The sequence below is a fragment of the Petaurus breviceps genome, unplaced genomic scaffold (genome assembly GCF_028583685.1).
Source record: "Petaurus breviceps papuanus isolate PSGF00001 unplaced genomic scaffold, PetGlider_PUasm1.0 91133, whole genome shotgun sequence".
NCBI lineage: Eukaryota > Metazoa > Chordata > Mammalia > Diprotodontia > Petauridae > Petaurus > Petaurus breviceps.
In genome coordinates this window covers 80,639,990-80,665,009 of record NW_027187419.1, presented here as the reverse complement: position 1 = coordinate 80,665,009, position 25,020 = coordinate 80,639,990, and the positions used below count along the sequence as shown (strand labels likewise).

The 25,020-nt window shown below is 36.5% G+C and overlaps 1 long non-coding RNA gene across 1 annotated transcript in view; it reads left to right on the top strand.

The window, feature by feature from the left end:
- LOC138155422 (uncharacterized) overlaps positions 1-25,020 on the top strand; it is a 92,507-nt gene that overhangs the window by 57,583 nt on the left and 9,904 nt on the right. The window contains exon 4 of the long non-coding RNA XR_011166826.1: positions 13,726-13,947. This is a non-coding gene — a long non-coding RNA (uncharacterized lncRNA). The remainder of the gene's footprint in view (positions 1-13,725; positions 13,948-25,020) is intronic.

The following is a 25,020-nucleotide window of genomic DNA, read 5'->3' as shown; positions in this document are numbered from 1 at the left end:
CAACATTACATTCCTATTTTGGGGATAAGAAGGAGCAAGGCATGGAACAGGAGGAAATCAGTGAAGTCAGAATTCCTGCACCAAAAGCTTCAAAGGAAAATACAAGCTGGTTACAGGCCATAGAGGACCTTAAGAAGCAGATAAGAGAAGTGGAGGAAAAATTGGGAAGAGAAATGAGAACAATGCAAGAAAATTATGAAATGAGAGTCAACAGCCTGACTGAAGAAAATAATACCTTAAAAAACAGACTGACTCAAATGGCAAAGGAGGCTCAGAAAGGCAATGAGGAGAAGAATGCCTTAAAAAGTCGAATTTGCCAGATGGAAAAAGAATCTCAAAAGCTCACTGAGGAGAATCATTGCTTCAGAATTAGATTGGAGCAAATGGAAGCTAATGACTTTATGAGAAATCAAGATGCTGTTAAACAGATCCAAACAAATGAAAGAATAAAAGGCAATGTGAAATATCTCATGGGAAAAACCACTGACCTGGAAAATAGAACCAGGAGAGATAATTTAAAAATTATTGGACTGCCTGAGAGCCATGACCAAAGTAAGAGCCTGGAAAGCATCCTCCAGGAAGTTCTCAAAGAAAACTGCCCTGATGTTTTAGAATGAGAGGGCAAAATAGAGGTTGAAAGAATCCACCTCCTGAAAAAGATCCCAAAAAGAAAACTCCTAGGAATATTATAGCCAGGTTCCAGAATTCCCAGATTAAGGAGAGAATATTACAAGCAGCCAGGAAGAAACAATTTGAATATTGTGGAAACACAATCAGGATAACCCAGGATCTGGCAGCTTCTACACTGAGGGATCGAAGGGCCTGGAATGTGATATTCCGGAGGTCAAGGGAGCTGGGATTAAAACCAAGAGTCACCTACCCAGCAAAACTGAGTATCCTGTTTCAGGGGAAAATATGGTCATTCAGTGGAATACAGGAATTTCAAGCATTCTTGCTGAAAAAACCAGAGCTGAATAGAAAATTTGACATTCAGATACAAGAAGCAAGAGAAGCATGAGAAGGTAAACAGGGAAAAGAAATCATAAGGAACTTATCAAAGTTGAACTATTTTTTTTTTTAAGCAATTGAGGTTGAGTGGCTTGCTTGGGGCCGCACGGCCAGTTGTTGTTTCTGGGTGTGGTGCTGGGTGTCTGGGCCCGGATTTGATCTGGGTGGTCCTGGCTCTGAGGCCGGTGCTCTTGCTTGCTGAGCCACTTGGCCAAAGTTGAACTATTAACATTCCTACATGGAAAAACAATAATTGTAACTTATGAAACTTTTCTCAGTAGTTGAAGGGATTATAAATATATATATATATATATGTCTTTATATGAGGGTATGCAGGCATATGAATACATATGTGGATGTGTGTATATATATTTACAGGTATACATAGATAAAGGGCACGGGACCAATTTAACAGGAAGGGATGATACTTAAAAGGTGAAATTAAGAGGTGAGAGGGATATAATGAGAGGAGATGGGGAGAGACAGAGTGGGGCAACTATCTCATACAGAAGAGGCAAGGGAAAATGGTTACAAAGGAGGGGAAGAATAGGAAGGCAAAAGGGAATGGGTCAACCTTATTCCTATTGAATCTGGCTTGAGGAGGGAGGGAAATACACACTAAATAGGGGATCTCACCCTCCAGGAGAATGGGGGGGGAGGGGATGTGAGGAGGGATGATGGAAGGGAGGGCAGGCTGGGGGGGAGGGAAGTTGGAAGCACCCACTTTTGAAAAGGGACAGGATCAAAGTAGAGAATAGAGCAAGCGGGATGTGGGATAGGAGGGAGGGAAATATAGTCAGTCTTTTACAATATATCTGCTATGTTATTGTTTTGCATTAGCCACACATGTACAACCTATACTGAACTGCTTATCTTCCCAGTAAGGGTGGGTGATAAGGGAGGAAGGGAATGAATCTGGAATTCAAAGTTTTAAAATCAAATGTTTATATATATATATACTATTATCAATATTGTTTTACATGTAATTGGGAAATATAGAGATCCACCGTGCCCTACTGGAAAAGTTGAAACGGGTATGGGAGAAAATATGGGAGAGAGCAGATCAGAGGTGGGGATATCCTGTGGGACTGCTGTTTTGGGGGGATGGGTGGGGGAAAAACGGGGAGAAAATTTGTAACTCAAAATCTGGGGGAAATGAACGATTTAAATCAGAAGTTAATAAAGCATTTAAAAAAATGTGAATTTTATTTTAAAAACTTATTTTAAAATAATCCTTTTTGAAATTTGTTCTGCCAAAATCTAGAGTAAACATTGAAGCATAACTGGTAACTCCTATCATTAACTGTTATAAACTCTAAAACAGCATGGTTATTTTCTTCTATGACCTATCATTTCTATGTACCCAATCAGTTCTTCCTTTAAAAAAAATTAAAATGACATCCTGAGTAGAAGTTTCCTTTGTTATTTCCTCAATTATCTTTTAAATAAAATTACCAAAAAGCAAATAAAGAATTTGTTACATTCCTTGCTATTAGTTTAGAGAAGCTTCCAAGATATGTCTGGACAGTTGCTTTCCATGGCTGTCATAGTTGTCATCATCATCTTCATCATCATCATCATCATCATCTGTGCTGCTGACATTTATTACGGTTACAAGATGCTTTTCTTTGTTATTTTATTTGAGGCTTACAAACAAACTGAGATAAACTTTGCAAATATTATTAGTATGCTTATTTTATAGATGAGGAAACTGGCACAAAGAAAGAAGGTATTTTACTCAGACAGAACCAGTCTTCATATGTCTGTCTGTCTGTCTATCTATCTGTCTCTCTGTCTATCTCTATCTATCTTTCTATCTGTCATCTCTTTGCATAAACTATATATAGATATATACTTAGAGGCATTGGCATATATCTATGTTGTCATAGAGTTTGTGACAGTTAATGGGAAGAGTTGTTAGCTATCTTCCAAGATTTACCCTAGATTTAGGAGAACAAATTTCAAATAGGTAGAAAAAAAAGACTTGGTAAGTGTGATCCCATGCCCTAAAGGAAAGATGAATTAGAATGCATATGTAAAGCCAACCAGGAACAGCTCTCCTGAGAATTGCTGCTATGAATAACTTTAAGGTTCTGATTGCATAGTATAGTAAACTCTATTTATTCAGCAATAAACTAAAGCAAAACATTCCAGAAACTAAAATACAATATTCAGAACAATATGACATAACAAATTAGTACTAAAGTGGCCACATAATCTTAAACAAAACATTTCATTTAGTAAGTCACAATCTCCTCAATCAATTTAGGGTACCCTAGTAAAATCTTCTTTCATCTTCACTCCGACTGGCTTCCAACCATCCTCAAGTCAATCACACTAAAGGGGTCATAATCCTTAAGTTAATCATCCTCAAGGGGTAGTGGAAAGTACAAAGGTCATCCACTTTTAGGTCACAAGTTACAATTTCATTAGTCACTACTAAGTACTAAGAACCAAGTACCCTCTTAAGGGTCAGTGGAAAGTACAAAGGCTACCCACCCCTAGGTCACAATTAAGTTGCAATTTCATCAATCACTACTAAGGGGCTGTGGAAAGTACAAAGGTAGGCAGCTGTTTGATTGCAGCTCACAGGGACTGCTCCACCCCAAGCTCTTCACAGTTTCTGTTTCTAGGAAAACAAAGCTCAACAGAGTTACAACAATATTTACACACATTGCCAGCACTATCATCTCATTTTACTTTCTGTCTGAGAAATTAACACTTTAATGCAGACTAACAGACAAGGTTTCTTTCTGAGAAACCACTACAGAACAACAGACAAGTCTTCGTTCTGGAAAACCAAACAGAAATCAGCAGTAAAATCCTCTTTCGGGGCTTCTGAACCAGCAGTAAAATCCCAGGGCTTCTGTAATAGCAGCTATGTTCTCTGTCAACAGACAGGATGCTTTGTTCTGATAAGATAACATCAACACAGACAGTATAGAGAGACAGAGTGCTGGCACCACAAGCATTATTCCTCCCAGTTCTGCTTGGTCCCAGCTCATGCTTGAGTTTTTATCTGCTCTTTCGCAAATTCCTCCCACCATGTGCTCCATGTGATGCCATTAGAGCTATTAGGGCAGGGAAGGTCTCCCAACTCCCTTAAGTCTATTATACTGTTTCCAACAAAGACTTGACGTAATCAGAGGTGAGGCTCAAAGGCACTTGAATAACTAAAAAAAGGAACAAAATACTACTTTGCTTCCCATTATAGCATAGCACACTTTCAAAAATGAAATTCCTGTAAGATAATCATGAATGTGATTAAGAAGTAAAAGGTGGATGTCTAAATAGATTAATGTTGTTTTCTATACACACATATACATAAATACATATATATGCACATGTATATCTATACATTTTTTTACTCTAAATCTTGTAATCTTCCCACTATATGCTAGTTTTGTTATTTGTATGAGTAATTCATCATCCATTAGCTCCAAAAATCTAGGCTCCTTCAATATGCTCATAACAATATTTTATACTAGTGCAGTTTACAGGCTTATAGGTTTAATAGTCTTTTTAGTTTATGTGTCTCAAGTGTTTTTAGCATTTGCTGTTACAGCCACCTCCTTTTTTTTTTTTTTTGCCTACTGACCTCCTTACCGAGTCACTGTCCAATTGCTGCTTTCCAAAGTGCAGAGCCTGATTCAGTTACCCTGATTCAATACACCTTAAAGATGGTACTTAGATTTATAAAACATGGCCTTAATTGTCTTAATCCATTAAGTTTAAAGTTGTCAATAATATTAACAAATATTGTTTCTAGATTTAATCAGATGTACTCTTTAGTGTTATAAACAGGTTACTTTAAATGATTTAAATCAACCAAGAATCACATAACCAGCAGGATGGTGAAATAGTTACTTTTTGTAATTTTTTCCAACCTCCATTACTCAAAAAGAATTATGTAGAAGGTATAGGGTAATTAAAATTGAATCCACCAGATAAGAAGACAACTGAAGCTCCAAAACATTCATGAATGAATGTTGGAGAACTTTAAATACTTAGAGAACCTATTCAAGGATCCTATTCCCAGCGTATTCTGCAGTCGCATGCAGAGTTTAGTTGTAGGGATCCTTAACAGCAGTATCTCTGCATGTATCACTCCGTCAGCCTTGCAAAAGGCAGCAGACACTAATTCTGAACATTCACTTAAAGCAAGGAAGGAAAAGAAAAGGGGATGGTAGATCCAGATGCAGACAGATTCAGGCATTTCAGAAGATGTATATGGTACTCAGAGTCATAGGCTAGAGGAAAAGTAGTGGTACTAGAAAATGGGAATTGGAAACTCAGCTAGCATAAGTCCTTTTTCCTTGGATGTGAACCAGGCACAGCTAATGCCCATATCCCCAAATGCTGAAATAGTTGAAGACCCTAAAATGTTGAGTAAGAGGAGTAGAAAACATTGAATATATGATGGAGAATCACCACAAAGAATTAGCAGGTCTGAAAAATAACAGTCTTGGAAAAGAAAATATTGCAATTGAGAAAAATTTTACAAAGGAGAAGCAAAAGGTAATATTAAAACAACACTGAATTCTATGCAAAACAGAGCAGCTAATTTTCCAGATTGAAAATTTAGCAATAGCTTAATGATGATATTTCTCCTAAAAAAAGGACTTGCCAAAAAACATAATACAGTAAATAATACAGAAAATTATCTGTAACTCTTAAATATAGAAAACTGATTGAGTATTGGGAGAATCCACAGTTCAACACCAAAAATATAATTTAAGGTAGTGAGATTATGAGAGGCAGAAATGTGTTTAAATATCCAACATATTTTGCCTCCTCAGATATGACAGTAACAGTGAGAATCATAATTTCTGTGATATTTCTTATTTATCAGTCACCAGTGACTCATATTTGTTTTTTGACTAGTCTCAGATCAAAATGGAAACTATTTTGAGAAAAAAAGTGATTAAATCTATGTTTGGTTTGTTTTATTCTTTACTATCATCAGAAATAATTACTGATCCTGCCTGGTAATATGCTAGTTTCTTTAGGATTACTGAGCACAGAGAAAACATTAACATTCTCTTTCAGTTTCTTTATCATGTAAACATAGAAAAAAGAAAAAAACAACTAATCACATATGCACCCAGATTCAAGTAAACATTATGAGACAATGATGTGGTCTAATAGAAAAAAATGAAATTAAAAGAACTAATTTAATCCATCATATATTTAGACATGAGAGTTAAGAAATGGTTAAGTCTAATTCCCTCATTTTACAGATGAGGACATTAAGGCTGAAATGCATTTTTTCCAGTTTGGACAGCTAGTAAATTTTTATGTTAGGATTTGAACTCATCCCAACTCCCGAGCATAGTGGTCTGTCCACTGCAACACTAGTGCTTATATACAGATCAGTAGTCTCCAACTTTTTAATCTTGCATCCTTCTCAGTGAAGTCTACATGAAAGGTGGATTTCCCTTTCTCTATGAAGAGAAATGTAGTTGAGGGGTTTTTCCCAATCTGACACTTAATATATGAATTTGCAATGAATTATATGAATAATGAATTATAGCCATGAATAGTCCATTGCTATAAAAGAACAGAAATGTTAAGTTCCCAAACTCTGTAGGGTACAACTTTCTTCTTATGTTGAAGAGATGACATTTCAGCTTTGAAATCCAGCTAAAGTCAGAGGAAACAGAGAAACTACCCAATTGCATGTCTGTTGGTGTCCCACCTGAAAGAGACCATGAGAGCAATGGAACAAGGTCAAGAAGTGACCATGAAACAAGCAGAAGTTTACCTGTCAGACATTGATTTGCCATAAAAATCAATGAGAGCCAGGTCCGACTGGAGCTGTAAAATAGCATAATCAGACAATTTCGGTAATCCTATAGCATCAGAGGTATTAGTTGCCTTTCCATACATGGATATTATCCTCATATTTCTTTATATGTGAGTCTCTCCATAGGTGTATGTGAAACACATATACAGCTTATCTGTATGGTTACATAGAAGCCATAGCCAATAGATTCTTAGTTTTGGAGTCAATAAGACCTAAGTTATACAATCCTGGACAAGGCACTTAGCCTCAGTTTTCCCATTTGCAAAATCAATTAATATCTGATTATTATTTATCTAAAAGTCTTACTTCAAGTTATTTTGAGAATAAAGTTATAACATATGTAAAACAATGCAGAAATGTTGGTTATCATTGTTTTTGATAACTGTAATAATATTGATTCATATATATTTCCTAGCTCCATGTTTGCTAATGTGGACCCCTTCATACATGCTCTATAGATGTACTCATTATTTTACTAGTAGTATAGGTCTTTGTGGAAGAGTGTTCTTTAAATTTATGGTGAAATATTTAAAAATTTCCATTAGTATGGTATTTCATTCAATGTCTTTTAACTATGGTAAGTAACTGGCAGAGAGTGGGCAGTGAGGTGGAACAATGGATAGATGGCTGGCCCTAGAGTCAGAAGAACCTAAGTTCTAATACATCCTCAAACACTTCCAACCATGTAACCATAGTCAAGTCATTTAACTCTGCTTCAGTTTCCTCATTTGTAAAATGAGCTGGAGAAGCAAATGACAGGCCACCCCAGTATATTTGTCAAGAAGACCCCCAAATGGAGTCATGAAAAGTGAGACATGACTGAAACAACTGAACAAGACCAACAACAAAAGTAAATACACCATTTGGAAGCAGAATGTCAGGGTCTATAGCTTTTGGGTGAAGACCACAAAGTGCTCTGAACCTGGGTAGTTTATCTAGTATTTCACCCCAGTGTGAGATGAGGGGCACCCTGGTTGCTACATAATCTGTGTTTCTAGAGATGTGTCTACATTAAAAGAAGAAAGATGTAGGCTGTACTTGGATGATATCAAAACAGCTCGTGAATTCAAACCTCAAATCAGTAAAAAAATGTCATTCCAGTCACTTGCTTTTTACCAGACAAATACATAGCATGGGTGCCCAGTGTTGTACTGAATAGTTTTTGTGTGTAATTCCTTATTTGAAAACCCATGTCAGTCTGAAGAAGTTGAGTAGAAACCACTTAACTATTTAACATGTAACTTGCATCTTGGCAACCATGGAAAAATTCTTGCATGATAACAGGGCTATACGGTCATTATTCATAAACTGTTATGTGATTATTTTTTATGTACTTCTTGACATTCTTTGAGATGGAAAATCCACAGAATGCTCCCCCCTTTTTTCTTGAATTAAGGAGGCTTTCATAAGAAAGTCATTGTGTCACAGTGATAATTTTGCATAGTTTAATAGTTCCCATGAATTATGAAATCACTTTCAACCCACACATATTTTGACCCTTTTTTACTTGTTAATCCCAGTTGGTGAGTGTAGATGAAAAGAAGGTGAATGCAATTGCTGTTGTGAAAGTGAATTAATTAAAAAAATGAAGCAATGAGTATAATTCTCCCAGAGTCACTTACACTGGTATCAATGAACAAAGTTATAGAAATGACCATTATATAATCACAAACTAAGTAGCCTTGATACAGAGGTGTCAAAAAGGTCAATTCTACTGTAAAGTCTGTAGAAATAAATATTAGCTCACTGTACTTTCAAATGTGAGTTATTTTAATTAGTAGCCATTCTGCCATGTTTAATTTGGTTCAATGCATAAGTATGAAGTTGATTAAATTAATTCAAAAGGAAACCATTATTGAGATGGAGTTGCTTGAAATTCACTAAAATGTTCCTTTTTTCAAGTTCCTCAAATGATCTCTGCTAATTATCCTTCTGAACTTTCATAAAAATAGTTTCCTGAAATTCTTAGCAGAAGAGAATCTATCTTGTTTGAATTTACCCATTTTTTTTTTTTGAGAAAATAAGTGGATTTGGTTTATATCAATAGCTGGTTGAAAACTCCATAGCTGAATGGAGGCTTGGAGCAAACAGGAAGCTGTGATGATGATTCTCATGTTAATCTGTTCTTTAAATTAGTTCTTATGTTGTGCCTATTTCAAGGGGCAGAGGTCATCTGGAGTGTCAGGGCACAGCTTGGCAGGCCTCTCTGTAAGGCTTATAAAACTGTGGTCCTGAGAACATTTAAGATTTATAGATGTTTGTAACAAAGTAACAACTGGAAAGATTTTTTCCTCATCCTTCTCCCCCACCCCTCATATCAGTATGTTTATTTATCATTCTATAAGGGTATTGTATTGTAAAGTGGTTTAGATCTGAAGAATTGATGGAAGACTTCTTGACAAGACTTCCATTCCAGCTCCAGCTCTGTCACTAACTAGTAAGGAACAGAACCCACTGTGAAAATTTCAGTGTGAGTATTTACATCTTGGAAAATTAGTAGATGCTACAAATCAGGCTTAAGTTTTTTTTTAAATTTTCTCTACTTATGAAAGTGATGGAACAGTGTTAATAATATAGATTAAATGTAAAGTGAATGCTGGGCACATTCTCCCTGCCCTTTTTCTTTCCCCAGAGAGCTAGTTGTTAAACATTTTAACCAGCATACTACTGCATTTAACTTAATGCAACCTCAATTTACTCAGGTGTAAAATAAGAGAGTTTGACTGGACAGTCTCTAAAATACATTTAAGTTCTAAAATGTCTCATTGCTTCATCTCACTGTATTTACTGATTGAATTTAGGGAATATTTTTATGTGGATCAGAAAGGTAAACAAACAAAAAAAGAGAAATTTTATTTGTTCTTGAAACTGAGTGGTTGTAGGAAAGATTCAAACAAGACTATTGATTTGGGAAAGTTACTCCTTCTAGACCATGCCCACCAAAACTACTTAGGCCACCATTTATATAACATTTCTCCTCCTACCCAGTACTAACACTAATTACTATCACCCCTTGGAGAGAGATGAAGAGAGGAGAGGTAAAAGTAGCATTCTGATATATCATAGCATTGCTATAAAAATGGTGTGTGTGTGTACACGTGTGTACATATGCACATTAGTGTGTGCTTGTATGTGTGTGTTGTCTTGTGATTTCATTCCTGTTGGGAAAAACCAGGGAAGATCTCCCTCTTTAGTGTAGAGCAACAAGTATTGCACAACTCATTGACCTAGGGAGTTTGCATGCAGCACAGGGGGTAAAGTGAGTTAACCCAAATCATACCATCAGCATGTGTCTGAGGCTGAACTTGAATCCACATTTGCTTTACCCTTTGCCTAGTGCTCTGTTCACTATCCACACATCCTCTCTACAATTAAGCATTTAAGTTAAATTAAGAGACTTTCCCCTTTATCACCCTCAACTCAAGCACTGAAAGTTTCATATACCAACATCTTGAAAAAGAATATATGTGTGTGTATATACATATATGTGTATACACACACATAAAATTTCACTTCTAGGTCTGACTGTTCTTTTTCCTTCATATCACTCATTCCCTTGGGTTTCAAATTTCATTTCAAGACTTCTGGCAACTTTGAATTTTCCAAAAGATAAATGCTAATTAATCTCCAAGTTGGTTGTTCTGTTTTCTTTTGTTGATAGCAGGGGCAGTATAACACAGTGGACAGTATTCTGGGTTTGGTGTCAAATGTACCTGCCTTAAGTCTTGTCTCTGACATCAATCATCTGTGCAACAATGAAGAATTTACTTAAACCCTCAGTGTATCCCGTAGTTCTTTTAAGATTATGAATCACAGGAAAATTGCTGTTCTGTTTTGGAATTCTATTTATTGATAAAATCACTGGATTAGATCAAAAGATTAGCAAAATTTTTAAACTTTTTTTTTTCCTACCTGGGACTTGAAAAAATACTGAGGCAGAATTAGAGTTAAGGCATTGTCAAAAGGTGATATCTCTCGTAAATTTTGGAAGATTAAGAGGGGGATTGTGAAGGACATAGTTATGCGTGAGAGATCTAGGGAATGGATCCAATGGGGAAATTGGAATTGTGCCCTAAGGAACAGGATGCCTATGCAATAACCACCACACAAAGACTTTCTGTTATACCATGTTGCTGGCCTCTAAGCGAGGTTATTACTTTGGCAAAAGATCTATCTTTAATCTTATACAAGGAAGCTTTGTATATACAGTACATCATCAGAGTTTTGTAGTTCTGAAATAATGTAGGGAATATGATATGTACTCATTCCCAGAAGTGACAGGATTCAGTAAAAGCAGCATGCCTATCTTATATAGATACCAAGGTAATTCCTGAAAGGCAACAGTTGAGACAGAACACTAAAAATATTATAACAGGATCTCGCAATTAGATTCTATTACAAATAATTCCTTGGGTATTAAATTGTAGTTTGCTCCTTCAAATTCAATTTTTATATCGTCAATAAGAAGTAAATATGATAGTTATTTATGAAATATTTATGAAATATGTAAATATAAAAGTCATTCAAAGTGTCCTGCCTTATTCTTGGGTTTGGTGCACTTAACATGATGGTACTCACAAGCAGAAACATTTTGGATTATCTATAGGATATTATCTATAGGAAATCTCTCTTAGATTTAGACTATGCAGTAGACTGTTCATGATTGTGACAGACATCTTTGATGATAAAATATCACAACATTGATTATTAGAGAAACATGGGACAAAATAAACTGTGGCTGTAGCAATCAATCCATCTTATATGGTCTTAACATATACTTGAGAGATTTATTTGTAGAGGTGGATTTTTAAGGTATTTTGCTTTACTAAGTCAAATTCTCTAGTGAAGTAATGAAGAACAGTAGAGTAGTATCATCTTACATTCTCTACAAAATTCAGTTAATTGCATGATTGTAGAAATTTAGTCTTTTGTTGAAAATCAGCTATAAGGCCCTGCTAATTTCTTTCAATTTTTTTTTTTTAATCAAGGTTACCTTCTATATGTACATGAAACATTCTCATAAGAACTTTGGAGAGGTGAAAGAAGTAGTTATGTGGTTCAGTGTTTATTACTATATTCAAGGTCTCCTATTTTTTATAATAAACATATCCATGTTTTTTCCTTTCATATTCTTTTGATATCTGTCCTTTTTTGATAGCTTCAAGACTGATCCCTAAGTGCCTTCATTATTGTGTTACCTCTAACATGGAGGTCTAATCTATTTGTACATAATTAGATCCAACTACTCCTCATGACTTTATTTTTAAATGCCATTTTCATATTAGTTATAAAGTGTTAGAATCAGAAAGTGATGGATCCTTTGTTGCTGATGGGGAAATAGGGGACATTGATATATAGACAAATTTAATTTTTCTTGGTTCTCTTTGTGGAACTTTTTCTGAGTTCATCTATAAACGCTCTTGGGATTATTTGCTCACTCACAGAGCATAGCAGACATTTTTGAAATCCATTTTTCCCTTCCACACTCTCTCTCTCCATATATACATGTATGTATATATATGTATATATATATATATATATATATATATATGTATTTGCTATTTCAAGTTTACTCTCCTCCTCCTTAAAGCTTTTGCAAATGAATTTCTACACTAAATTGCTATTGCCTTAGATATCATGATTTTCTCTTTCACTAGGAGGTAAAGTGTTTAATCACTGAGGTGATTTGTAAAATTCTTTGTGCCATTTCCACATGGCTATCATGGCTATTCTTTTGTATTGGCTAAAATTGAAGGAGTGGTGATAATCATTCAATGTCTTTGATTTTCTTCATTTCCCAGTTTTCAGAAATAAGTTTCTTTTAAAAATGTGGCAATGGAGCTACATTGCAATCACATTCAATGTTTTGTTCTCATTGTTATACTGAGAAATTGATGTGGAATTTTATTGTTGTCATTGGTAGTTTGACTATACAATAGACAGTCATTTCGTCAATGACTCTAATATCTGTAAACAATTGTTTACTGGCTCTAAACAGTTGTTTATTGGATCCATTTCACTGTGATGATGTTGGATTCTCATTTTAAGTGACCCATTATGTCTCTTTTCTTTAAGAAAGATTTATGACATATACAATATGTCCAACATACACATATATGCACAATATATATATAAATATGGTTTATACATATGTAGATTAGTTTTATATATATGTATGCACACACACATATATTCAGAATCATAAGACTTCCAATTACCCCGTACATTTTGCTGCTTTCATTTCTTATTTCTAAACTGTGGTTTTTCAACAAACTTCACTGTTCTCCCTGTAGCCTTCACCCCTAAATTCAAGTCACAAAATATCAATTATGTATTTGGAATGGAGTTTCTAGTGAAAATCTTTGAGAAATTTCTCCACTACTTTTTTCTTTGTAATGTGTGTTGTTGCGTAAGCTTGAGCCTCAGTTTCTTAACTTATATCATGAAGGATTTGTACTCAAAGAACCACCCTACCCCTTTCCTGCTGTTAATCCAAGATCCTAAGTGATTTTATGATCTCCATTATGACCATTATAGTCATGTGGGTTGGGAGTGCTACAATGTAAAATGAAGAGGGATTTTGTGAAATGATATTTCATGTCTTTGGGCACAGGATGAAAAAAAAAATTGATCAATTTGTCTAATTGGCTGTCTAATGGAATCTGTAGCTTTTATTTAGATGCAAATTCTATACATCTTCTGGTTTTGTTTGCAATGACACTTTAGATACTAAGGTGGTCCAGTTCCTTTCATGGTAAAATAATTCATTTCAAATAAAAATTGATACATAAAAATTGTATAATATGTCAATCATTTATATCTTACCCCCATTTTTGTATTGTCAGTGCTGAAGTGGAGCAGGAAGAACACACCAGACTAACAGATATTTTATATTTTTATTTGTTTCCTAGGTCAATGTGGGAAAAAAATTAATCTCATTGTGACCAACCTGCTGGGGAAGAGTCATTATGCATTTATCAAGCTGGTCCTCAGAAAGTAAGAAAAATCTGTTGGGATAGATCTCAGTGCTGTTCCAACATGCTGAACCTTCCAACACTTGCATGCTGCTATCATCACTTTGAAGAATTGCAGGGCAACTCTACAACTACAAGAGGCATCAGTGTGGGATGTTTGTAAGAACATATATCAGTTAATTTTTTTTACTTTGCCATATAGATCTAGAGTATTATATCTTGTAAAAACCAAAAAAAAATATTAGCTTGGTGTGTCTATCAAACCCATTGGTATTTTACTTTATTTTATTTGGTCTAGACAGGTGTTTTCAAGAACATAGAGATCCCTGTTAGGTAACTCCCTTCACTAATGAAGATTCTGAAACTTATAAAATTAGAAAGTTGCCTTGAGTGTTGAGAGGTTAATGACATGCCCAGAATCATATAACCAGCATATATGAGAGTCAAGAACCAGGCTATTGTGACTCTCAGAGCAGCTATCTGTTCACCATGGCATTTCCACTCTTATCGAATACTTAAAGTGATCAAAATTGCCAGTCTTAAATAATGCTATTTAAGTGATTAAAATGTTGCAAGAGTTTATGTGGGCTAAAAGATTTTCATTTGCCACACTTTTCTGGTTAATGTTAATATGGTTTGGCGAATGTTGACATATCACAGCATTTAGTATTCAGTTTTGTTCAGTCCTTTTTTTTGGTTCGGTACTTTTCAGTCATGTCTACCTTTTTGTGACATCCTTTGAGTTTTTCATTTTTTCTTTTTTTTGGAGGGGGGAAGGTAGGGCAATTGGGGTTAAGTGACTTGCCAAAGGTCACATGGCTAGTTTGTGTGTGTGTGTGTGTGTGTGTGTGTGTGTGTGTGTGTTAAGTGTTTGAGGCCGAATTTGAGCTCAGGTCCTCCTAACTCCAGTGCTCTATTCACTATGTCACCTAGCCACCCCTTGAATTTTTCTTGGCAAAGACACTGGAGTGAGTTCAGTGACTTGCCTAGGGTCACATAGCTAGTGGTATCTGAGGCCAGATTTGAGTTCAGGAAGATGATTTTTCCTGACTACAGCCCCAGCACTCTATCTACTGTGCTGCCTAATTGCCCTTATAACAACAAAATTTAGTTGAAATATACAGAAAGTCTTAAATTGATATTCTCATTGGAGGGAGACAGGACAGGAGAAGAACAATGTACTATATAATGTTCTCTTTACTTATAAGCTAAAGAGGTAATCATATAATGGAGAAAGAATTATACCTGCATGTTATTTTTGACTGCTAAACTTTGTTTAAACCTTTTTTTGTTAGTGGTGTTATATTTCAAAACTTAAAATGATTTCAAACCTATATATGGAAAGTATAAATTATAGTTAATACTAGATGTTTTATCTGTCTAAGATGTAGTGTATGGTTGCTTGGAAATATCTTAATATTTGACTAATTTTTTTTCTAATTTGTATACAAACCTTAATAAAATATACCATATACCAAAATGTAGTAAAGTGACTTAGTAAGAACTCGATAGATACTTTTGAATCAATCATGAGAATTATTTTTAAAATTTTATCTGTAGAGGCGGCCAGGTAGCACAGCAAGTAAGAGTACCGGCTCCAGTGTTGAGAAGACCTGGAGATCAAATCCTGGGCTCAGACACTTAGCACCCACCCAGAAACACCTGGCTGTGTAACCTTGAGCAAGTTACTTAACCCCAATTGCTTAGGGGCTGCCAGGTGGCTCAGCGGTAAGAATACCGGCTCCAGCGTTGGGACGACCTGGAGGTTGAATCCCGGGCTCAGACACTCAGCACCACACCCAGAAATAACTGGCCATGTAACCTTGAGCAAGTTACTTAACCCCGATTGCTTAAAAAAAAAAAATTTATCTGTATAGATATTTCCTGTGCTTTGTATCTTAACTACCAGCTTGTTAGATAAAGAACAAAAAGACTATAAAGTCAGAAGGATTAAAATGAGAAAGAGATATAATGTGTAATTAAAAGAACTGAATAATTTAACTTACCAAAGCAAATTATTTATTGGTAAAACTAGTTTTGAATAAAATAAATTATATAAGTGCCAATTACTACTTTGTTATTGAGATTTAACTGATTAAATCAGTTTCCATAATGAGGTAAAAGTGTCTAAAAACAGTCTAGTTAGCAAACACTTGACTCACTTGCCAAGGGTATGGATATGGCAGCCAAAGGCAACACTAGTTGAAACTTGTTTATTAAATCTTTCAGAGAAGGATGGTGGCAGATTATGAGCAGTGTCAGCTCATAAAACAGAGAGAAGCAATGAAGATTCAAGTTATTTTGAAAGAAAGCTTTGTAAGAGATCCAACTAAGCAAAATCATCCTGAGGGCATTTGAGGATGAAATTGGAAAGAGGACAACAAATAGAAGAAAGATGGAAATGATATATAAAGATTTATATAATACAGTCTTTTCACCATCAAAGAGAGTGGCACCATTGCACTTGGACTCTAATATCACAGTCCCAGATATTCCATATATATAAGAGGTAGAAATGTTACCAAAGATAACAAAACCTAGAAAAAGCAGTTAGATTAGAGCAAGTGTACAATGAAATCAGTGCTGGAAGCAATACAACTGTAAGAGATTTGAAGAATTGATTTACAAGGTATTTAAAGGAGAGGAAGATAGAAAAGATATAAATCCCTATTAATTACAAAAAAAAAGACAACAATGATAACTCCAAACGTATATGCCTAGTTCCAAACCATGTAGCTTTTTTGGAGACTAATCTACATCTATATATACTACATATACTAATCTACAATACTGAAGTATTCTCACTAGTATATTAGAAATAGAGATTAGATTCTAGGATGGGTGAAGAAAGGGTAAGAGGCAGAAGAGTAGGAAGAAAACATCTTGATTGTAGATTATGGATATTCATTTACTTTATTAACTTTATTCTCTGCCTTTTGCTTTGTAAAGAGGGGATTGGTCAGAAAAAAAGGAAAAGATAAAAGAGGACATGATGTATTGAAAATCAATTACAATCATAATCTTGAATGTGAATGAGTTGGACTTCATAAAATGGAAGAGTGGAAAAATGCATTAGACAACAGAATACAAATTTTGTTTATAAGAAACATATTTGAATCAGAAAGAAACAGACCAAATTAAAATGATCTGGTGAAGCAGAAGTTATTTCAGTGGACTTCAAATGGATCCATAAAAGCAGGGGTTTCAAGAAAGTCATAGTTTCAGACAAGGCAACAGTACAAATAGATGTATTTTTAAAAGGTAAGTAGAAAAATGCATTTTGTTTAAAGGCAACATAGATAATGACAAAAAATAACATACTTATATATGCTAATATATGCACATAATCTATATAATAACAGGTACACAATACACCTATACTAATATATGCACATAAATTCACATGTATGAACATATACACACATGTGTGTGTGTATAACAACTAGCTATTTTGATACAATAGAGGTAATACCAGATAGTTTAATAAAGAATGTAATAATCTGACAAATAAAGAATTTAATAATGTGATACAAATAGTCCATATGAACCTTTGGAATGGAGATGTCTCTAAATTTGTGCATTTCATGCTTCTTTTGAGCTACTGCAATTCTTTGTTCGTAGAGCACAGTGTCTTCTTTGATGTGGATATGCCATGCTTTTCTGTGCCAGTGTCTCCCATGTTTCACAATATATTCCAAAGTTCTTCAAAGAGACTTTGAGAATGTCCTGGTATCACTTTTCTGACCTCCATGTGAATACTTGTGTGAGTTCTCCATAAAATAGTCTTTTAGCCCATGAGAGTTGTACTTTCTGTTGTAGAGTTTGAATGCTTGACAGTTCAGCTAGAGGAAGGACCTCAGGGTCTGGTACCTTATTTTTCTGGGTGATCTTAAGAATTTTCTTACAATAATTCAAATGGAAGCTCTGTAGAACTGGTATTTGTCCAGGTTTCAGAGGCATACAATGTCAGCAAAATGGTTCTGTGGACCTTCAGTTTGGTAGTCTGTTTAATGTCTCTTCTCTCCCACACTTTCCTTCAGTGAAAAAAAAAAAAACAACCAATCAACATTGTCAAAGGCTTCAGAGAAGTCAAGAAGGAAGAGGGTTGAGAAAAGACATTTAAATTTGACAATTAAGAGATCAGTAATAACTTTGGAGAGAGTTTCAGTTGAATGATAAATTCCAAAGCCAAACTGTAGAGAACTGAGAAAAGAGTGAGAATCACATTCTGAAGTGTGAATTATCTTAATCATGTAGAACACATCAGATTTGGAAATAATAACAAGATAGTAGGAAAAAATGATCTACAAATCTTAAAATAAATAATTTATGAAAATACATGAAAGGGTGTGTTACTATGATTTCTGAAATGAGAAAATTGGAATTGAATGACTGATCATCTAGGCCCCTCTAATGCTATTTATCAAACTTTCAAATAGGCTTTTAGAGAAAGTTTTAGTTACATATTTTTTGGAGAACTTTAAATTTAAAAAATCAGTTCATTTCTTTGGGGAATAATAAAAGTGGCACTTCCTAAAGAAAGCCAATGGGATGATTTTTAATCACCTTCCAACCCTGTGCTTATTTTGATGCAATCCGTTTACTTTTCTTTAAACTTTAAACCAGCTGATAAAATTCTCTTTACTATTCTTAATATTCTCCTTTCATGAGACTTCTTACCACTCTTGCTAATATATTCCAGAATGTAATTTCCAATTCTAAGATAATTTAGATCTCAACAAACCATTAACCAGACTGGTTTATACACAAGTGTGTAGAAAATGGTGTGATATTGTTTCACATTTATGTGGCTGTAATCCAGAAGCATTGTTGTCACCAGTAACATTGTTAAGATCATATGGTCAACTCAGTGGGATACATTTTTCATCTGAATTTTATGCTTTTGGTGAAAACGTTCTTTATTTTTGAAGATATTAATTTCATTTTATTTAATATTCATCGAGGATCAATAATTGAGGCAGGGTCCATAATGGTTAGAGAGACAGCCTTGGAGATGTGAAGACATGCATTTAAACCCTGCCTCTCACACAGATTGCCTGTGGAAATTCCTTAACTTCTTAGTGCTTTGAGCAACTCTCCAATACTGTAAGACTCAGAAGCTACTGGCCTACATTGTTAGTAGGAATTCCTTTTCTCACTTGGGAGTTTCTCATACCATTGAAATCATAAGTTTAGTACCTTTCCCTATCCCATGGAACACTAATAATTCACGGTAATATTTAAAGTTTCTACCTCAAACATTTTTTTTTTTTTGCAAAAGTAATCTTGTATTTTCAAAGACTAACCCAATAGAGCACAGACTCTGGAAGGTCCTACTGAAATAAAAAGGCTTTGAGAATAGACTTGAAGAGAGACTCTTCCGCTATCCAAGCATAAGCCTAGCTAGGTCGAGAAAGATTCTTATTGCCTTGGGTGCAAAGTGAGGAATATTTTTAGTCACAACTTTAAAGTAGCAACTAATAAGTTATTGAAGAGTTGGGATCTGTATACATGAGGGAAGTATTCAACCCAACAATGTTGCAGATCCTTTAAGTATTGATGTATCATTAGTTCTTTGCCTGAAATTTAATCTCAATGATTCTTAAACATTAGTTATAATTTTATTTTAATTAAAATTTCTGATTTATTTTAAACATTTAAAAAATTGAGTTTCAAATTCTCTCCTTTCCTCTAGTCCATCCCCTACTCATTGAGAAGGAAAGCAATATGACATCAATTATAGATGTGAAATTGTGCTAAACATATTTCCATATTAAGCCATGTTGCAAAAAAAAAGGAAAAAAAAATAAAGTGAAGAAAATTTATGTTTCAATTTGCACTCAGAGTTTACCAGTTCTCTCTCTAAAGGTGGATAGTATTTTTCATCATGAATCCTTTAGAATTCTCTTGGATCACTGTATTGATCAGAGTAGCTAGTCTGTTAAAATTTTTAAAGACCTTTCATATGCCTAAACATTATCACTACTGTTTTTCAGAAAAAAAACACAGCAACATTTCATTTTACATTTATTTCCAATTAAACTTTTCTAACTTTGTAATTTTAACCCCAGATTTGATTAAATTCTCTAGTAAATTATCACCATGAAATAGTAGAATTACTTTGTGATTAATACCTCTACATCTTCTCTTATTCGTTTAAAAAAAAATAGTGTATCACTTGGTTTTAATAATATTTTCCTTTGAATCCCCCCAGAGCATACAATTAGTGTTGAAATCTCCCTTGAAACAAAGAAAAACCTGTAAGCAAAAGGAGCAGATAGACTAACCATGTCTAAAAAATATCTGCCACATTCTATGTCTCTAGTCTCCCTGATAAGGAGACTGTCATTCATTACTAGTTGTCCATGACCAAGAATAGTCATTAGAATTGGTCCAAATCTGACTGTCTTTTAGTGTTATTTTCATTTGTGTTATTGTAGTTATTGTGCATATTGCTTCCTGGGTTCTACTGTGTTCTAAATCAGTCCATATAAGACTTTCCATAGGAGAAAAATGATTATTTATTCATCATATTAATAGTCAATTATTAAATTAGGACCAGGATTTTTTCAGAAGCCCATAGATTGTTCAGTACCTGAACGACATTGTTGATTATGAGATTGAATGAGCTTTCTCCTCAGTTTTGTTCAGACCCCACTTAATCTTACATGGAATTTAATCTAAGATGGGACAGTCCATTGTACTCCATACAGTTATGGGTGGGAATAAATTCTTTAATTAGATTGAACAAGGCAGGGCAATTTAGAAGTAAATGACATAATCAGACTTACATCCCTAACCCCTCATTAAAATAGGTTCACCTCCCACTGTAATGTGATGGTCAGACAGCTGGAAGCCCTGTCTATTTGTCTATTGAATTGTGCTTTCTCTATATTTTTTGTCAACTTGTAACTTCTGCTTGTATTTTCTGTGAAGTTCAGGGTGCTAACTTTTCCCCCTGATCTAGGTAAATGATATATGTTTGATTAAACTAAGATTGTTAACCCCTTTTGAGTTGCTTTCCTTTAGAAAAGCAGATCAAAAATCCTGCGCTAGTAGCCATCCTAGGTATCCTTGGGTGCTTGCTGCTATAGTCATATAATCTGTGAGACTGATGGGGTACAGGCTCTGGGAACCCCCTGAACTCTGATTGAATCTTCCCATTTGAAGAGGCATTTGTAGGAGGCCATAAGCTTTTCATTGTGGCTCTGCCCTAACCTTTGTTATTAGCTTGGCCCTTCATTATCCAGCTAGCCCCCACCCTTGATGTTCAACTGTTACACCCTTGAACTGGCCTAGCCCAGCATTATCTGTCATCTCCAGGTAGCCTCCAGCAATTTAACTCATTTATTGGAGTCTGACTTCATTAACTCCTCCTGAAGACCCTCCCCAAACTCCTCCTCTAGACCACCCCTAGATCCCTCTCACAACCTTTCTGTGTATAAGATCCCATCTTTCCTCCCTGTGGTTTGAAAGTGCCATAGAATTTTCTAGCACAGACTTCCTCTGTGTCCAATACAAGCCTGCTTGTCCAATACAAGCCTTACAGATACTGAGGCTCCTTAAGAGTCTACCCAATATGACAAATCTTTAATAAACTTTGCTTTTCTTTGGCTGAGAGAAGGTTTGAGTCAAATTTATTCTGCAGGACCTGACGTGTTGATATTTTGGGGTCTTGAGCACCCCTAAACCCTATGCCTCATCATTTTATGATGACCCTCTTCATTTCTGTAGTTCCCTAATATCAGGAAACACTGCTAATATCAAGCTCTTCTCTAGCCGGGACTGGAAGATACGTAAGCCTCTCTCCCTATTCCTTCTTGTTCTCCAAGTACCTTGGAGGTGTTTTATTGTGTGTGTGTGTGTGTGTTTGGGCCTCACCTCTCAGGTCTCATTAGGTTAGACAGCTCTGAGGCTGTTTCATACTCAGCCTGACGCTGAGGTTCTCAGTCCAGTTTGGTTATGTTGGAGAACATGGACCTGGACTCAGCTTCTGAAGAATGGAAGACAAGGGCAGACACCCCGTCTGGAAATGAAAGCCAGATTCTTTCAATTCTCTTGGCACTAGGGAACTGGGAAAACTTCAGGTACTTTTTTGTGCATTTTGTTTTGTTTGTTTTTCAAGGCTTGCCCCAAAACCTTCCTTTGTAGAGGAAGGGACTTCCAGGCCCCATGCCTGTAGCTCGTAAAAGCTTACCTTTGGGTTGCCTTTTACAACATTGGGAAAAATTTAGTTTCTCTGGAGAACATAAAAAGGAAAAGCTGGTGTTTTTTGCAACACTGTTTGGCCTTGGTATCACCTAGAGCACCATGAATCATGGCCTGTTTTGGGGACTTTAAAAGATAATACTCTCGCAGTTAGAATTATACTGTGGCAGAGAAGGAAGATGGATAAAAATTGCCCAATTGGGGCGGCGAGGTGGTGCAGTGAATAGAACACCGGCCCTGGAGTCAGGAGTACCTGAGTTCGAATCCGGCCTGAGACACTTAACACAAAAACTAGCCGTGTGACCTTGGGCAAGTCACTTAACCCCAATTGTCCCTCCAAAAAAAAGAAGAAAAATTGCCCACTTAATGGCCTTCATTCAACTTTCTCAGAATAGGGTTCTCAGGAAAGACTGAGATGCTTGAAGCTAGAGCCCCTCAACAAAGGGGCAATGGGGAACAATTAAATGACCCCCTTCCTATGGCTTCAGCCCCAGCCCTTACCCCCTCAGCAACTCCTGCTCAGGTCCTAGTCACCGCTCTCACTGAGGCAGCTAACCCAGCCCCTTCTGCTGCACCCCAACCCTTTTCCCCTTGTTTTCCCTTCCCTTTTCCTCTAGCCCAACACCCCATATTTCCTGCCTCCTACACCATCCATATTTTCCTACCCTGCATCTCCCAACATGGCTACTCCCCCCTCAAGGACTCCTGATTAGGTCCCAGCACTGGTCTTGCTGAGGTACCTCCCTCTGTGGCTCCTCCCCTTGAGGCAACATCCACTCAGGCCTCAGGCTCTACCCCCAAGGCAGTCATAGAGGTATCTCCTCTTCTGACCCCTACCACTCCTCACGAGCTGTCTGATCTTCCCCCTTGTCAGCCAGATTCCCCAGTCTTACAGTTTGATCCAGTACAGCCAGCACCCCCCAGTCACTCCCTCACAGGAAGTGAGACTTCCACCCTCCCTTCCCATGCCCTTGTCTCCATATCACCTTCAGGACTTTTTTCCCTAAGGGAAGTGGTTGTCTCGGGTGGGAGAACTAGAGTGCATGCCTCATTCTCCATTTCAGATCTCAATCAAATTAAATAAAAATGAGGGAAATTCTCTAAAAATCCAACAAAATTTCCTGAAGGCTTTCAGGACATATCCCTACAATTGGAGCTTTCTTGGTGTGATTTGCATGTCCTCTTCTCTACCTGCTGCTCCACTGAGGAGAAGAGGAGAATCTGGGAACAAGCTCAAAAATTTGGGGATCATTTTACTAGCATTGACCCCAGAAAATAACCCCCAGGAGCAGCTGCTGTTCCCACTAGTGACCCAGGATGGTATTACCAAACCTTGGAGGATAGGGAAAAGAGAAACCATAGGGTACTTTGCCCATTAGAAGGCCTAAGAACTGCATTTCAAAAACAAGTAAATTATCAGAAAAATAGGGAAATTACTCAGATAGATAAATAAAACACTACCCTTTTCCTAGATAGACTTATAGAAGCTATTAAAAGGTATACAAATTTAGATTCTGACTCTATAGAAGGGACAGCAATCCTTAACATGTATTTCATTAATCAATCTACCTCAGATATTAGGAGGAAACTGCAGAAATTGGCAATGGGACCCCAAACACCTCAGGCCCAATTATTGGAGTCGGCTTTTGGAGTCTTTAATAACATAGACCTGGTTGCAGCAGAGGAGAAAGAATGCAGGGAATGAACCAGAGACAGAGAACATGCTTGGTTCTTGGCTGCTGCCATGGCCAGGAAAAGCCCCTCCAGGGGACCCCCTTGGAAGAAGCCCAGAAACTTGGGCAGGGAGAAAGACTTTTGATGCCACAAGAAGGGTCACTGGTCCAAGGAATGCCCCTCCAGGGCACGCCCCCCCCCAGAGGGATCCCCAGGAATCTATGCCTCTAGAACTGTGCCCATCTGAACAGGAGGGACATTGGAGGAAGGAAGGATGGTCACCAAAGTAAAAGTGGTAGAACCACCTCCCAATACCCTCTCCTACCCTCTTCTCAAGACTCGGAATGATGAGGAAGCCTGGAGCTTGTCAGTGCTCCCACCTTCCCCATTTGCCTTGCTGAGCCCTGGGCAAGCATCGAGGTCGAAGGTAAGGTTACTCTATTTCTGATCAATACGGGAGCTACATTCTTTATTTTAATTAATTACTCTGGCCCTACTCATCCCTCAACCCTTTGGGTCATGAGCATCGAAGAGAAAACTAAGGGATGTCCTGAGACATATCCCCTCCCCTGCCTATTTGAGGGTCTGTCATTTTGTAATGTAATGTCAAGGAAAGGTAACTTCCCAAGGTTCAAAATACCAGCATAGGTGCTCTCCATTTTATTCAGTGACCAACCAACAACAGAGAAGATCAAAACATGACATCATTCAAAATACAGTATTTACTAAGTGTGATTAAATAATCTCCAAGTACTACCCCACCCCAGGACCTTCCAATCATTCAATCAATTACAAAGTCCCTGTTCTAAATACTACTCCACCCCTAGGCTGTACCTTCATTTAGTCCACCACAAAGCCCCTCTTCTCAAATGGAGATTAGTTTCCAATCTAAGTAAAGTACATTCATTTGTTCAATCACAGAACACAAAAAGGTCAAAAGTTCCCCACCCCTGGATCACAATTGAATCTACCCCAGAGTTACATCAAGTTTAAGCACAGCACTTAATACCTAAATGGAGGTCTTTTCTTCATCTTGACAGGAGGCAAGTTCTCAGCAATCTTAGTTCCTGGGGAGACAAGGCTTAGCAAGGCCACAAGATACATTGCCAGTCCCTTCATGAATTCATCCTCTGTCTGTAGAACAGTCCTAGAACCCCTGAAAACATTAGCAAAACCCTCTCCCAGGATTTCTGTAAACATACAACAAGAAAATCCTTCTTCAGGGCTTCTGAACCAACAGAAAGGTTCCCAGACCCCTGCAACAACAGCACTGTCCTTCACCAGTGGACAGTATTCACTCTGTCTGCAGGACAGTTTCCAGACCCCTGCAACAACAGCACTGTCCTTCAC